Genomic DNA, 14,599 nt, shown 5'->3' on the forward strand with positions numbered 1-14,599 from the left:
ATTATATATATTCAGACACGAAGCGTTGGTCTATGTAATTTTCCAATATGATGGAAATAATAATACATGGATTTACCAAATAAAATTGTAAAGGAGCCTTTCTTCAAGCAGTTACTTAACGCCATACATAGCTAGACTTGCTTAGACTTCATATAAGGCATCATAGATATTTCATATAAACCCTAAGCCTCATTAGCTTATTGCCTCACCACTTGCGAATTAAGCGTTGGCAGATGTAAATGTTACTGGAGATGTTGGTCCCGACAGCTGTGGGTGTTTGGTATGGCACTCCATAACCCCAAACCCTGCAGTGAGTTTTCCTAGAGACAGAAGTGGAAAATATCGTTCTGTGACTGTGATACAGACTGGGACAAGATAAGGAAAACCAAATTGGGGACAACAAACCATTGTTTGGGTGTTTTAATTGCAAATATGATTCAAATAAGCTTAACCTAGATTTCGATATCCTCCGAATGTACATTTGGTGGAAAATATACATTCATCCCGAGACAAGGACGAATGTTTATATATAATTAAATAATAGTAACAGCACTAGTATCCATTTTTGTCTTTTGTCTTCTACCCGTCAGAACTAGATTAACAACTAGTCTCTGATATAAACATATCTTACAGAAAAAAAGTTCATAGTATAAAACAATATATAATATAATGAAAAGGAGCCCTGAGACTTTCTCCCGAAGCTGTGGAAATCTAGACTCTTGCCACATTTTGTAGACTTTGCGTAGGCTTGGGATATATATTTGCTTCAGGGTCAGTATGACAGACGACGTCCCAACATGCGCTCAATCACATGTGTCTCCAGGTCACGAAGAATCAGCGGTTAGAGGCCCGTATTGCACTTCTCGTGCGTTTGCCAGGCGCGAAGCAAAGCCATATTTTTCGTGTAAAGCCCTAAGAGCTGCAAAGATTTATATTATAGGTGGTATTGAGGGCTTGCCCAACTTTCATTTTTATGAGACTTGAAGAGTTATCGTTTGACGTTTGATGATTTCAATAGCTTCAAAATAATGTCAAAATTGAAATGTGATTTCCTCATATACAAATATGTTTGGACATAGTTTACACGTGTCTGCTGCATTGGTACAATACCATACATCGAGTATTTGGTGTTTTTTTTTCTAAAATAAATGATAAACAAATGAAAAAATAAACAACTGCATTTCAGTGAGGATTCACATGTAATCATGGCTGTAACAAAACATCCTTTATACATGTCGATGGAAACACAATCATCACTGAAAGTTATGATGAAGAATAACCTGTTTACTGTAAAGTGGTAATGCTTTAATCGAAGAATACTGTAGTCAGTACGATTCGTAGAGGAATTTCCACTTTTTAAATGGAACGATGTTTGTACATATTTTTGGCAAAATTAGAAGAAAACTTATTTTTAGGAAAGATCATGTGTAAGCTCGAGCTGTTTTTATAATGGTAGCTACGCCCTGTTTGCATATGTGTTGTTGACGCGGCATTGACGCCTTGTAACATTACTGTTTGATTATGATTCACAAAAATATGCCCATGATCTGGTTGGAATCGTGCCACGATTAGCACATATGTTTTATGAAAACAGGTTTTATGTAGGGTATTTGAAACTCGTTTTACAACTCGTTTTTTACAAAGTCCTATAGGTTCGATCACAATACATTTCGTTTTACAGCTTCTTTTTGCTTAAGTCATGTCAAAACTGATTTAAATTCTAATCGCAGATTAAGGAATAACCCAATAAATTGTATGCCAAATTATCGTTACCATGACAACCCTGTGATATTTCACCTTATGTAAGAGAGTAATGCAGATGATACTGTCGGCCTTAAATTTTGATAAGTTCGCTATCAATAAACACTGGGTATTTATACAATTATATGTGTGATCAAAGGCCATATGATAGATTATGTGGTCTCTGGTGTAATTGAGGAGACCTTGCGCTAGTTTTTCCCGATAATCTGAACACATGTATGTACCGTGAAACCGGCAGATACCTTTAGAAGAAAGTGTTTGCCCTACCTGTAACAACGATGTCCCGTGGGATATAATGTGGGATGAATGACATGTACTTTTATCTTGGCCCGTTTATGATGATACGTACTGCGATCTTTCACAATAATCCCTCTGGCTATCAGATTGAAGGTACGTTTTAAACATAACCGGTATTTCTATTATTGTATTAAGTTCTTCGAACGTTCTCCATATACGTCCGTCATATACCGCGCACTACCCCTTTTCTCTTTTGATCTTCTCAAACGACTGTTACAGGTTCGAAGAATCCTCGTCAAAGTAGAAAAGTCTTAAGACTGTTCCCTACAATTCTGTAACTTACACATTGTACCCTAAATGGGTAGAGCTTTCGTTCGGGGGAATATCAGAAGGACAACGATACAGTTATTTCCAATGTTGTAGAAAGATCTCCACTTACTTAGGAAAACACTGAGACATTATATTCATGTCGGAATGATATTTTCAGCCCCTGTCAGATCAGAACTTGAACATGCGATGTCCGCGTCTGTGTCAGACTAAAGGCCTATAAGATGTTTAGCAACACAGGGGCGTAACAGCCATAGATCTTCTCCAAACAAGGAATATACATCTTTTAGAATGACTTCTTCGACATGGAAATTTACAGCAATGCGACATCAAAATTACTTACGTGATATTTACTCGCAATCTGAGTTATGGATCGTCAATTTAAACAGGACAATATAGACGAATTTCACAAAAGGCACGAAGATCCAACATGCATATGATATATACTCAGAGAACACACCCGCCTGTGCTATCCGGTCATAATCGCTACTCGATAAAACAATTTTCATTTCATGTCTCACAGAATTTATAATTTGATATGACATTGTTTCTTATTGTATACTTTTGCGTTAGTGAAACAAACTTTAACTTAAACAAAAGTTTATGTATGGCGTTATTATAGCAAAGGCTGGAGCGAATGGAGAAATAACATTGTTCAGGCACTGTGAGACTATTAAGAAGGTCACATGCAGTGCAATAATATTCCAATTATGTACTGCAAAAACATATTTTACAGTACATGCGCGAGCTGAACAGACTTAAGAAATTACGAGTTGGTTCCTGTAGCATATTTGGCTGTACTCCAGAGAGACAAAGTGCTATTCTTTTGGGGCAGCTAGGGTCACTTGCGAGGACAAAGGAGCAACGCATCGCCCTTTGTTCACCACTGGAGACGCTAAAATATTTGTATTTACTCAGAGAAAAAGTATGTTCTGATCTGCTATTCCTTCAGTGAGTTGGAACCCATATGTATGTTTGAAACCATTTCAACTTCAAGATACAGTGCATACATACATGTGCGACTGAGGTTAGATGGAGTTATTTCCCTTACACGACCATTCCTTCACCATTTCACAATCAACTGTCGAAATGTGAAATAGGCACACGTGCCGTGTGTATAATAAGACTGTATGAATGGAAAAGTCCAAGGGAAGTAAACATGCTGACATTGTGAACTGTGATGTGTGTATGCAAATGACTTGTACTTTCATTCTGTCGTTTATTCTGAGCCTCCTATATAGACCTGAATCACCAGATATATCTCGAGGTCCGGAGGGGTCTGGGTTATCGAATGTCTCTCACTTGAACCACCCACCCCGTCATTCGACCTTTTTACCCAAATTCAAATCAAGTATATTGAATGAAATAGTGTCTCAAACCAATCACAAATGCGTTATTTACCGTTGCTGATCAGACTTTTATTCCATCGTGATAATAATGTTTGGGAGAAAAATGATACTACTATGCATTTGAATTAAGAGAAAGCATTATACTGTGTACATACCGTGTGTGACGCGTTTATAAAACGAAACATCACCACTAAACAAGGATGACGTTAAAATCAGCGCAGTTTTGGTGCATTTCTCTTTTGGGCTCAATTGTTTCAAATATATTAACTCCCCGTGTTTAGATTAAAGAGGCCACTTCTTAGTTAATACCTAGTGAAGAAAAAGCATATTGTGCAGGCAGCAATAGAAGCCACAAAATGACAAAATCGGGTGTATTTAAACAATATGTAATGTTTTCAGCTACTAATACTTAATATGACATTGTGTTGAAAATGAAGAAAGAAGTGTAATATTTTGAAAAATGAAAAACGTGCGTTCCTGGAGACGCTAAAATATTTGTATTTACTCAGAGAAAAAGTATGTTCTGATCTGCTATACCTTCAGTGAGTTGGAACCCATATGTATGTTTGAAACCATTTCAACTTCAAGATACAGTGCATACATACATGTGCGACTGAGGTTAGATGGAGTTATTTCCCTTACACGACCATTCCTTCACCATTTCACAATCAACTGTCGAAATGTGAAATAGGCACACGTGCCGTGTGTATAATAAGACTGTATGAATGGAAAAGTCAAGGGAAGTAAACATGCTGACATTGTGAACTGTGATGTGTGTATGCAAATGACTTGTACTTTCATTCTGTCGTTTATTTCTGAGCCTCCTATATAGACCTGAATCACCAGATATATCTCGAGGTCCGGAGGGTCTGGGTTATCGAATGTCTCTCACTTGAACCACCCACCCCGTCATTCGACCTTTTACCCAAATTCAAATCAAGTATATTGAATGAAATAGTGTCTCAAACCAATCACAAATGCGTTATTTACCGTTGCTGATCAGACTTTTATTCCATCGTGATAATAATGTTTGGGAGAAAAATGATACTACTATGCATTTGATTTAAGAGAAAGCATTATACTGTGTACATACCGTGTGTGACGCGTTTATGAAACGAAACATCACCACTAAACAAGGATGACGTTAAAATCAGCGCAGTGTTCCTACAATTCTCTTTTGGGCTCAATTGTTTCAAATATATTAACTCCCCGTATTTAGATTAAAGAGGCCACTTCTTAGTTAATACCTAGTGAAGAACAAGCATATTGTGCAGGCAGCAAGAGAAGCCACAAAATGACAAAATCGGGTGTATTTAAACAATATGTAATGTTTTCACCTACTAATACTTAATATGACATTGTGTTGAAAATGAAGAAAGAAGTGTAATATTTTGAAAAATGAAAAACGTGCATTCCTGGAGACGCTAAAATATTTGTATTTACTCAGAGAAAAAGTATGTTCTGATCTGCTATTCCTTCAGTGAGTTGGAACCCATATGTATGTTTGAAACCATTTCAACTTCAAGATACAGTGCATACATACATGTGCGACTGAGGTTAGATGGAGTTATTTCCCTTACACGACCATTCCTTCACCATTTCACAATCAACTGTCGAAATGTGAAATAGGCACACGTGCCGTGTGTATAATAAGACTGTATGAATGGAAAAGTCCAAGGGAAGTAAACATGCTGACATTGTGAACTGTGATGTGTGTATGCAAATGACTTGTACTTTCATTCTGTCGTTTATTTCTGAGCCTCCTATATAGACCTGAATCACCAGATATATCTCGAGGTCCGGAGGGGTCTGGGTTATCGAATGTCTCTCACTTGAACCACCCACCCCGTCATTCGACCTTTTTACCCAAATTCAAATCAAGTATATTGAATGAAATAGTGTCTCAAACCAATCACAAATGCGTTATTTACCGTTGCTGATCAGACTTTTATTCCATCGTGATAATAATGTTTGGGAGAAAAATGATACTACTATGCATTTGAATTAAGAAAAAGCATTATACTGTGTACATACCGTGTGTGACGCGTTTATAAAACGAAACATCACCACTAAACAAGGATGACGTTAAAATCAGCGCAGTTTTGGTGCATTTCTCTTTTGGGCTCAATTGTTTCAAATATATTAACTCCCCGTGTTTAGATTAAAGAGGCCACTTCTTAGTTAATATCTAGTGAAGAAAAAGCATATTGTGCAGGCAGCAATAGAAGCCACAAAATGACAAAATCGGGTGTATTTAAACAATATGTAATGTTTTCAGCTACTAATACTTAATATGACATTGTATTGGAAATGAAGAAAGAAGTGTAATATTTTGAAAAATGAAAAACGAGCGTTCCTGGAGACGCTAAAATATTTGTATTTACTCAGAAAAAAGTATGTTCTGATCTGCTATTCCGTGAGGGAGTTGGTGGAATCCACATGTATGTTTGAAACCATTTCAACTTCAAGATACAGTGCATACATACATGTGCGACTGAGGTTAGATGGAGTTATTTCCCTTACACGACCATTCCTTCACCATTTCACAATCAACTGTCGAAATGTGAAATAGGCACACGTGCCGTGTGTATAATAAGACTGTATGAATGGAAAAGTCCAAGGGAAGTAAACATGCTGACATTGTGAACTGTGATGTGTGTATGCAAATGACTTGTACTTTCATTCTGTCGTTTATTTCTGAGCCTCCTATATAGACCTGAATCACCAGATATATCTCGAGGTCCGGAGGGGTCTGGGTTATCGAATGTCTCTCACTTGAACCACCCACCCCGTCATTCGACCTTTTTACCCAAATTCAAATCAAGTATATTGAATGAAATAGTGTCTCAAACCAATCACAAATGCGTTATTTACCGTTGCTGATCAGACTTTTATTCCATCGTGATAATAATGTTTGGGAGAAAAATGATACTACTATGCATTTGAATTAAGAGAAAGCATTATACTGTGTACATACCGTGTGTGACGCGTTTATAAAACGAAACATCACCACTAAACAAGGATGACGTTAAAATCAGCGCAGTTTTGGTACATTCTCTTTTGGGCTCAATTGTTTCAAATATATTAACTCCCCGTGTTTAGATTAAAGAGGCCACTTCTTAGTTAATACCTAGTGAAGAACAAGCATATTGTGCAGGCAGCAATAGAAGCCACAAAATGACAAAATCGGGTGTATTTAAACAATATGTAATGTTTTCAGCTACTAATACTTAATATGACATTGTGTTGAAAATGAAGAAAGAAGTGTAATATTTTGAAAAATGAAAAACGTGCGTTCCTGGAGACGCTAAAATATTTGTATTTACTCAGAGAAAAAGTATGTTCTGATCTGCTATTCCTTCAGTGAGTTGGAACCCATATGTATGTTTGAAACCATTTCAACTTCAAGATACAGTGCATACATACATGTGCGACTGAGGTTAGATGGAGTTATTTCCCTTACACGACCATTCCTTCACCATTTCACAATCAACTGTCGAAATGTGAAATAGGCACACGTGCCGTGTGTATAATAAGACTGTATGAATGGAAAAGTCCAAGGGAAGTAAACATGCTGACATTGTGAACTGTGATGTGTGTATGCAAATGACTTGTACTTTCATTCTGTCGTTTATTCTGAGCCTCCTATATAGACCTGAATCACCAGATATATCTCGAGGTCCGAGAGGGTCTGGGTTATCGAATGTCTCTCACTTGAACCACCCACCCCGTCATTCGACCTTTTTACCCAAATTCAAATCAAGTATATTGAATGAAATAGTGTCTCAAACCAATCACAAATGCGTTATTTACCGTTGCTGATCAGACTTTTATTCCATCGTGATAATAATGTTTGGGAGAAAAATGATACTACTATGCATTTGAATTAAGAGAAAGCATTATACTGTGTACATACCGTGTGTGACGCGTTTATAAAACGAAACATCACCACTAAACAAGGATGACGTTAAAATCAGCGCAGTTTTGGTGCATTTCTCTTTTGGGCTCAATTGTTTCAAATATATTAACTCCCCGTGTTTAGATTAAAGAGGCCACTTCTTAGTTAATACCTAGTGAAGAAAAAGCATATTGTGCAGGCAGCAATAGAAGCCACAAAATGACAAAATCGGGTGTATTTAAACAATATGTAATGTTTTCAGCTACTAATACTTAATATGACATTGTGTTGAAAATGAAGAAAGAAGTGTAATATTTTGAAAAATGAAAAACGTGCGTTCCTGGAGACGCTAAAATATTTGTATTTACTCAGAGAAAAAGTATGTTCTGATCTGCTATACCTTCAGTGAGTTGGAACCCATATGTATGTTTGAAACCATTTCAACTTCAAGATACAGTGCATACATACATGTGCGACTGAGGTTAGATGGAGTTATTTCCCTTACACGACCATTCCTTCACCATTTCACAATCAACTGTCGAAATGTGAAATAGGCACACGTGCCGTGTGTATAATAAGACTGTATGAATGGAAAAGTCCAAGGGAAGTAAACATGCTGACATTGTGAACTGTGATGTGTGTATGCAAATGACTTGTACTTTCATTCTGTCGTTTATTTCTGAGCCTCCTATATAGACCTGAATCACCAGATATATCTCGAGGTCCGGAGGGGTCTGGGTTATCGAATGTCTCTCACTTGAACCACCCACCCCGTCATTCGACCTTTTTACCCAAATTCAAATCAAGTATATTGAATGAAATAGTGTCTCAAACCAATCACAAATGCGTTATTTACCGTTGCTGATCAGACTTTTATACCATCGTGATAATAATGTTTGGGAGAAAAATGGGAAAGACTTCCGCCCTTATCCCCCCTAAATTTTAACGAGGACGAAAGTTTTGAGTGGCATTGTTAGAGGTTGGATATGTCTTTCAGTATGTTAAAATACAGTTAAAGATACATGTTAAACATGTTACATTTGATCGTCTTTATCAGATGAGGAATATATGTTCAGGTGATATGATTTAACAAGAATGAAATTTAAGGGGGGGATACGTGTGGAAGTCTTTCCAATTTATTAACTCCCCGTGTTTAGATTAAAGATGCTAATTCTTAGTTAATGCCTAGTGAAGGAAAAGGATATTGTGCAGGCAGCAAGAGAAGCCACAAAATGACAAAATCGGGTGTATTTAAACAATATGTAATGTTTTCACCTAGTAATACTTCATATGACATAGTGTTGAAAAGGAATAAGGAAGTGTGATATTTTGAAAATGAAAACGTATGTATATTTTCTGAGAGAAAAAGTATGTTCTGATCTGCTATTTCCGTGATGGAGTTAATGGAATCCATATGTACGCTTTAAACCGTTTCAACTTGAAGATACAGCGCACACATACATGTGCGACTGAGGTTAGATGGAGTTATATCCCTTGCATGATCATTCCCTAAGTATTTCACAATCAACTGACGAAATGTGAAATAGGCACACGTGCCGTGTGTATAATAAGACTGTATGAATGGAAAAGTCCAAGGGAAGTAAACATGCTGACATTGTGACCTTTGATGTGTGTATGCAAATGAGTTGTACTTACATTCTGTCGTTTATTTCTGAGCCTCCTATATAGACCTGAATCACTAGGTACATATCGAGGTCCGGAGGGTTTGGGTTATCGAATATCTGTGAATTGAACCACCAAGGCCAACATTCGACCTTTTCACCATGATTAAAACGAAGCATATTTTATTTAAGACTATCTGGTACCAATGAAAATCAATTCTTGAAATATTGACCAAACTCATTAATGCTTTAAGTAATCATGTAATCTAGATTTGAAAACACAAGTGACAATACACTTCCTGCCACTTAAACGTCACCTGCAGTACCTAGACGCTGGGACTATCTTGTCATTCAAGGCTCAATACAATAGACATCAGCTCAACTCCTCTAACTGTGCTACCTGGTTATAATGCCATACTGGATATAATGCCATATTTTCTCCAGGACAAACGGTGACATTATTACCAGGGTATTCGTTAATATAAAGGCAGTGTGTTGAGTGCTATTGGGTATGAGATGAAAACAGCTGAAGTAAAGGGAAGCAAACATCCAAACCTCGTACACTGTTCAATGTTTGAAAATATCTTGTACTTACGTTTGTTCTTTGATTCTTCAGTATCATACATACGCCTTCATTAGTGTTTTAGGTCCAAGTGATGTGACCCATTTGTCAAAGATAGGGCTGTTCTTTTAATAAGTACTTCTCCATCCCTGGTGGGAACTGATTTTAACAGTGAGGTTTTACTGAGGTGTCCCAGTGTCCTTTGTGTCTCAGCATTTACCCACGGAGACACCAGTCACGGAGTATTTTATTTTCACTGAACACATTGTACTTGACAGAATGCGCTGTTGCCCGTGCAATACATGCAATGTCTTTGCTGCACGTACTAGGATGCTGGGCGTTGGACCAGTTCATTTTACAAGAGGGTATAGGTATCAGATAAACATGTTTCATTGGGTAAGTCTTTAGCAGATGGCGAGTCGTGAGTTGGTTCACGACCTCGAATCGGGTCGTATCGTCCCTCGGTCTTACTTTTTGACCTTTTAGGTCCGACTATTCTCACCAAGACTTCAATTCTATATCTCGAGGTCAGGAAGGGTCTTGGGGTCTGACATTCGTCACCACTCGCCCCTTTCCGTAACCTACAAGAAGACTCGTCCCCCACTCGATACTTGTTATGTGCGAAAATACGACAAACCAATCAGAACGCGCGTAAATGTGCGCGGTGCTTTGATAAAAATAATCCCGAGTACTTAAATCGTTTATGGCATTATGTCATTGTTTAAAGAATCATGGAAAATATATATCGTCATATTGAAAGTACAAAGAACGTAGCTGAACGGATTTTGCTGCCTATTATGAAGTTTTTAATAAGAATCATGCGATTGACCGCGAGAGATTCAAATACACTTAGTGTATTTCTGACCAGCTTGCGGCTTGTTATGGAGATTGTACGTGCGCTTCGACCAATTTTAGGAACTGCAGTTATAATCGCTACGAGTTTCAAAACAATAATATCGTATTTGTATGTAACTAATCAACCTTAATCTTTAACATTGGGCTTATCTTTCATAGCTCTGGGGATATTTTAGTCTGACTGTTTTTTGGTCATTCATATTGTTTTCAGCGAATTCATTTGAAATTCCACCTGGGGTGTGACAGCAAGGTTACACGAATGTTCAGTTTGAGAAATATTTCAAAGTCATTTTTAAGCATCTGCTTTGGGATTTAATGTAGCTGAAAAAATATTATTTTATTTGTATATTCAATAAAACAATTCCCATTCGTGATTATTAAACCTTATTTAGAAAATTGGAAATATAAGGTGAACAGCTGGTAATAATTACATAAGAATATGTCTTTCACAAAAAATGTTTTTCTCCTTCTTTCAGTTGTATCAAAGAGGTTTAATTCTTTAAAATAGATAAGAAAAAAAACCCAGAACAACAACCTAGCAATGTACATGTACTTCGGTGATGTCAAGAAACATTGGTATCAAACAGGCATAGAGTTATCGTTCTTGTTTAAAGAAGTTCTGATGTTCATGCGCCAATATGAAATCCTTCGAGAGGGACACGAGTCGCTATTCGGCTTGTCCCGGAATAACACGAGTTGGTCACGAATGGGGGTCTGACTGAATGTGTCGAATCGCCCGCCTTGTCATTCGCCCTTTTCACTGTGATTCATATGAAGTTTGATCTCCAGCGCTGATTCCAATGCGTAACAGAGCAATCGCAGTTGTCGATATGGTCTACTCCCATTTGTGAGAACTCCCATTTGAGAGAATCCCAGTTGTGAGACAGTGGAGTAGGTAATTAGGAAAGAAGACACACCTTACTCCCCTATCTGATAGAATGGATTAACCCCAGCTAATTATGGATTAGCTATTTAACTGAATCTTGTGGAGGTAACTTAATGAAACTCTAAAAGATAAAGTAATTAACCTACTCAGGTAAATGGCTTTAAAACAAACACTTTGTGTAGGTAACTTTGTGATCATTTGAAAGAGAAATTAATTTACCTACTCATATTTACGTGTTTGAAAAATATAGCAATAACTGTTGAAACTATAAATAATCCAAATGTATTTATTAACCTTTGACTTTCCGATCACCATTATGGCAGGCCTTCAACAAGTAGAATATATCACCAGTTCACGATAATCTTTTTCAGTATTTCAGTATCTATTGAAAACAATAAATGCTCTTCTACGAACAATGTCTTCTGGGTTGATATACTCATTAATGAACTATGCTTCCTGTGGGTACTCTTCAGCAACAGGGCTGTTCCCATTTTTTATCGTAGGGATGAGGAAGCACCACCTGTGTGTTAATTAATGTGTCTCACAACTGGGAGTTCTCACAAATGGGAGGACACCGTCGACATCGATCACCTTGTGGTTAAAGTGCAGTCACGTTTCTTTTCCTCACGTCCCGGGGGCTTTGTCAATGTATCCTGTGTGGTGATCTACCTTCGGATGTGACCGCCTCCGTGGTGTAGTGGTTAGAGCGTCCGCCCGGAGAGCGGAAGGTCGTGGTTTCGATCCCCGACCGCGTCATACCAAAAGATGTTAAAATATGGTACTTGTTGGTCTCTGTCTGGCGCTCGGCTGGGTACGACAAGGACTGGTCGGCTCGGAGTCAGTATAATGTGTCTGAATGGGGTATTCATGCTTCACTGCGGCATGGTATCTCAGTGGGCTAGCACTATAAAACCAGCTTAAGTCTGGGCTAGTACTAAACTAAGAACTAGTCTCTGAAATGATCCTATTTTACTGAGGAAAGTTCATAGTAAAAAAAATATATACTGAATAGGAGCCCTGAGACTTTCTTCATTTTCAGAAGCTGAGGAAATCTAGACTTGCCACATTTTCTAGACTTGCGTGGGCTTTCTTGCATATATTTGCTTCAGGGTCTGTACGACAGACTAGGCTAGTACAAGCAGCCGCACATACACATACAAACGCATGCACGTCGTCATATGAGCGAAATATTCTCAAGCACGACGTTAAACCCAGTTTCACCTCACCTAACCTCACCTTCGGATGTTGGCGATCTACAGCCTGTTTTCATATTGTATTGTTGTTAAGAGTACTATATTTTTATGGTTACGTACTAGTTTTTATAGAAACTCTGTTATATCTAGTGCTTTTACTGCCTTTCATTGACAGGTATCAATTTTATCTAAGTTGGACTTTATTAATATACACCTTTTGTAGTCATGATATACTGCTGCTGATGCTGACGTATCTCTACTTGCAAAATGAAATATTTGAAAGAGAATTAAATTCTGTTTATTAAACATATGAAAACGGGAGGCCGGAGAGTCTTTATTGGCTATAACTACAGTTATCTATATAGATGTACAATGAGGTATTTCTGTGGATAAACAACTAGTTTATTACAATATCTGCAACATTAACTTGTTATATTGATTTGTCAACTGTTGCCTGGAGTGTATAGTTATAGTTGTTTCCGGGTCTGTGTGACAGATTGTTGCTGATGTCAACTATTGTAGATTGGGGTGTATTGATATAGTTTCCGGGTCTATGTGACAGATTTTTGCTGCTGTCAACTATTGTAGACTAGGGTGTATTGATCTAGTTTCCGGGTCTGTGTGACAGATTGTTGCTGATGTCAACTATTGTAGATTGGGGTGTATTGATATAGTTTCCGGGTCTGTGTGACAGATTGTTGCTGCTGTCAACTATTGTAGATTGGGGTGTATTGATATAGTTTCCGGGTCTGTGTGACAGATTGTTGCTGCCGTCAACTATTGTAGACTAGGGTGTATTGATCTAGTTTCCGGGTCTGTGTGACAGATTGTTGCTGCTGTCAACTATTGTAGATGGGGGTGTATTGATATAGTTTCCGGGTCTGTGTGACAGATTGTTGCTGCTGTCAACTATTGTAGACTGGGGTGTATTGGTATATATGTACTATGAACGAACGAACGAACGAATGAACGGATGGATGACTTTAGTGTTTTATCCACTTCTTGCAAAATGTTTGTCATAAACCAGCAAGATTGGTGTAACGTCTCTAGAGGCATTGATACCGGTGTTAGTACCGAAACGTCGCACCCCACCCCCAAAAAAAAAAAGAAAAAAGAAGAAAAAGATGACTATCCATAGAACCTGTTTTCCTTCAACATTGTTGCAGCCTAGAATCGCACACATACAGCCATCTCGCCGCCAGTTCTTCAACGCATTTTAATATAAACTGTTACCACTAATTAGTAACTTCATTAACATCATTGAAAATTATCTATTGTTAACAGATAAATCAGTTAGCAGCCTTTTCAACAATCCGCGTTAATTAACATGACCAATGAGTCAACGTAGCAACCGCGTGGCCCATGGCAACCTCGATTGTTAGCAGTTGCTAAGCGTAACGCTTAAATGACTTACAGCCATCCCTCGCTATAACGGTAGTGAAGACATTCGCGGAAGTATTCGTGCAAGACCGGTTGAACTGTACCTGGGCAAGTTTGAACGACGAAGGGTGCTGTGAACACGCTATATATTTGTACACACAGAGGTTGCGCCTGAACATGTTGATAGAAAAGGATTATTCTTGTAACATCTGAAGACATTTTGAAAAATCAAATCACTTGCTGACCAGACACTCAAGGTAAGTGTTTCAGACGAGCATCCATTTCCTTGTTGACGAGCTAGTAGAGTGGTTAACTGGGCTGTGTAATGTATCGATCGCTCCAGGTTAACCCTTTTGATATTATAAACAGCGTGTTGTTGGTAATGTCCAAACAACTGGTTCTTTCTCAGCAACGTTACATGAACGACGCGCCACACAGACAGCAAAGTAGGCACCTTCATATCCTGTACATGTCCCTGTATACAATCACGTTGGGTGAAAATATCATCGTTTTGTGCAGTTATTTCACC

Source organism: Haliotis rubra, unplaced genomic scaffold (assembly GCF_003918875.1).
Source record: "Haliotis rubra isolate DU_JTF1 unplaced genomic scaffold, ASM391887v1 Scf367, whole genome shotgun sequence".
Classification (NCBI taxonomy): domain Eukaryota; kingdom Metazoa; phylum Mollusca; class Gastropoda; order Lepetellida; family Haliotidae; genus Haliotis; species Haliotis rubra.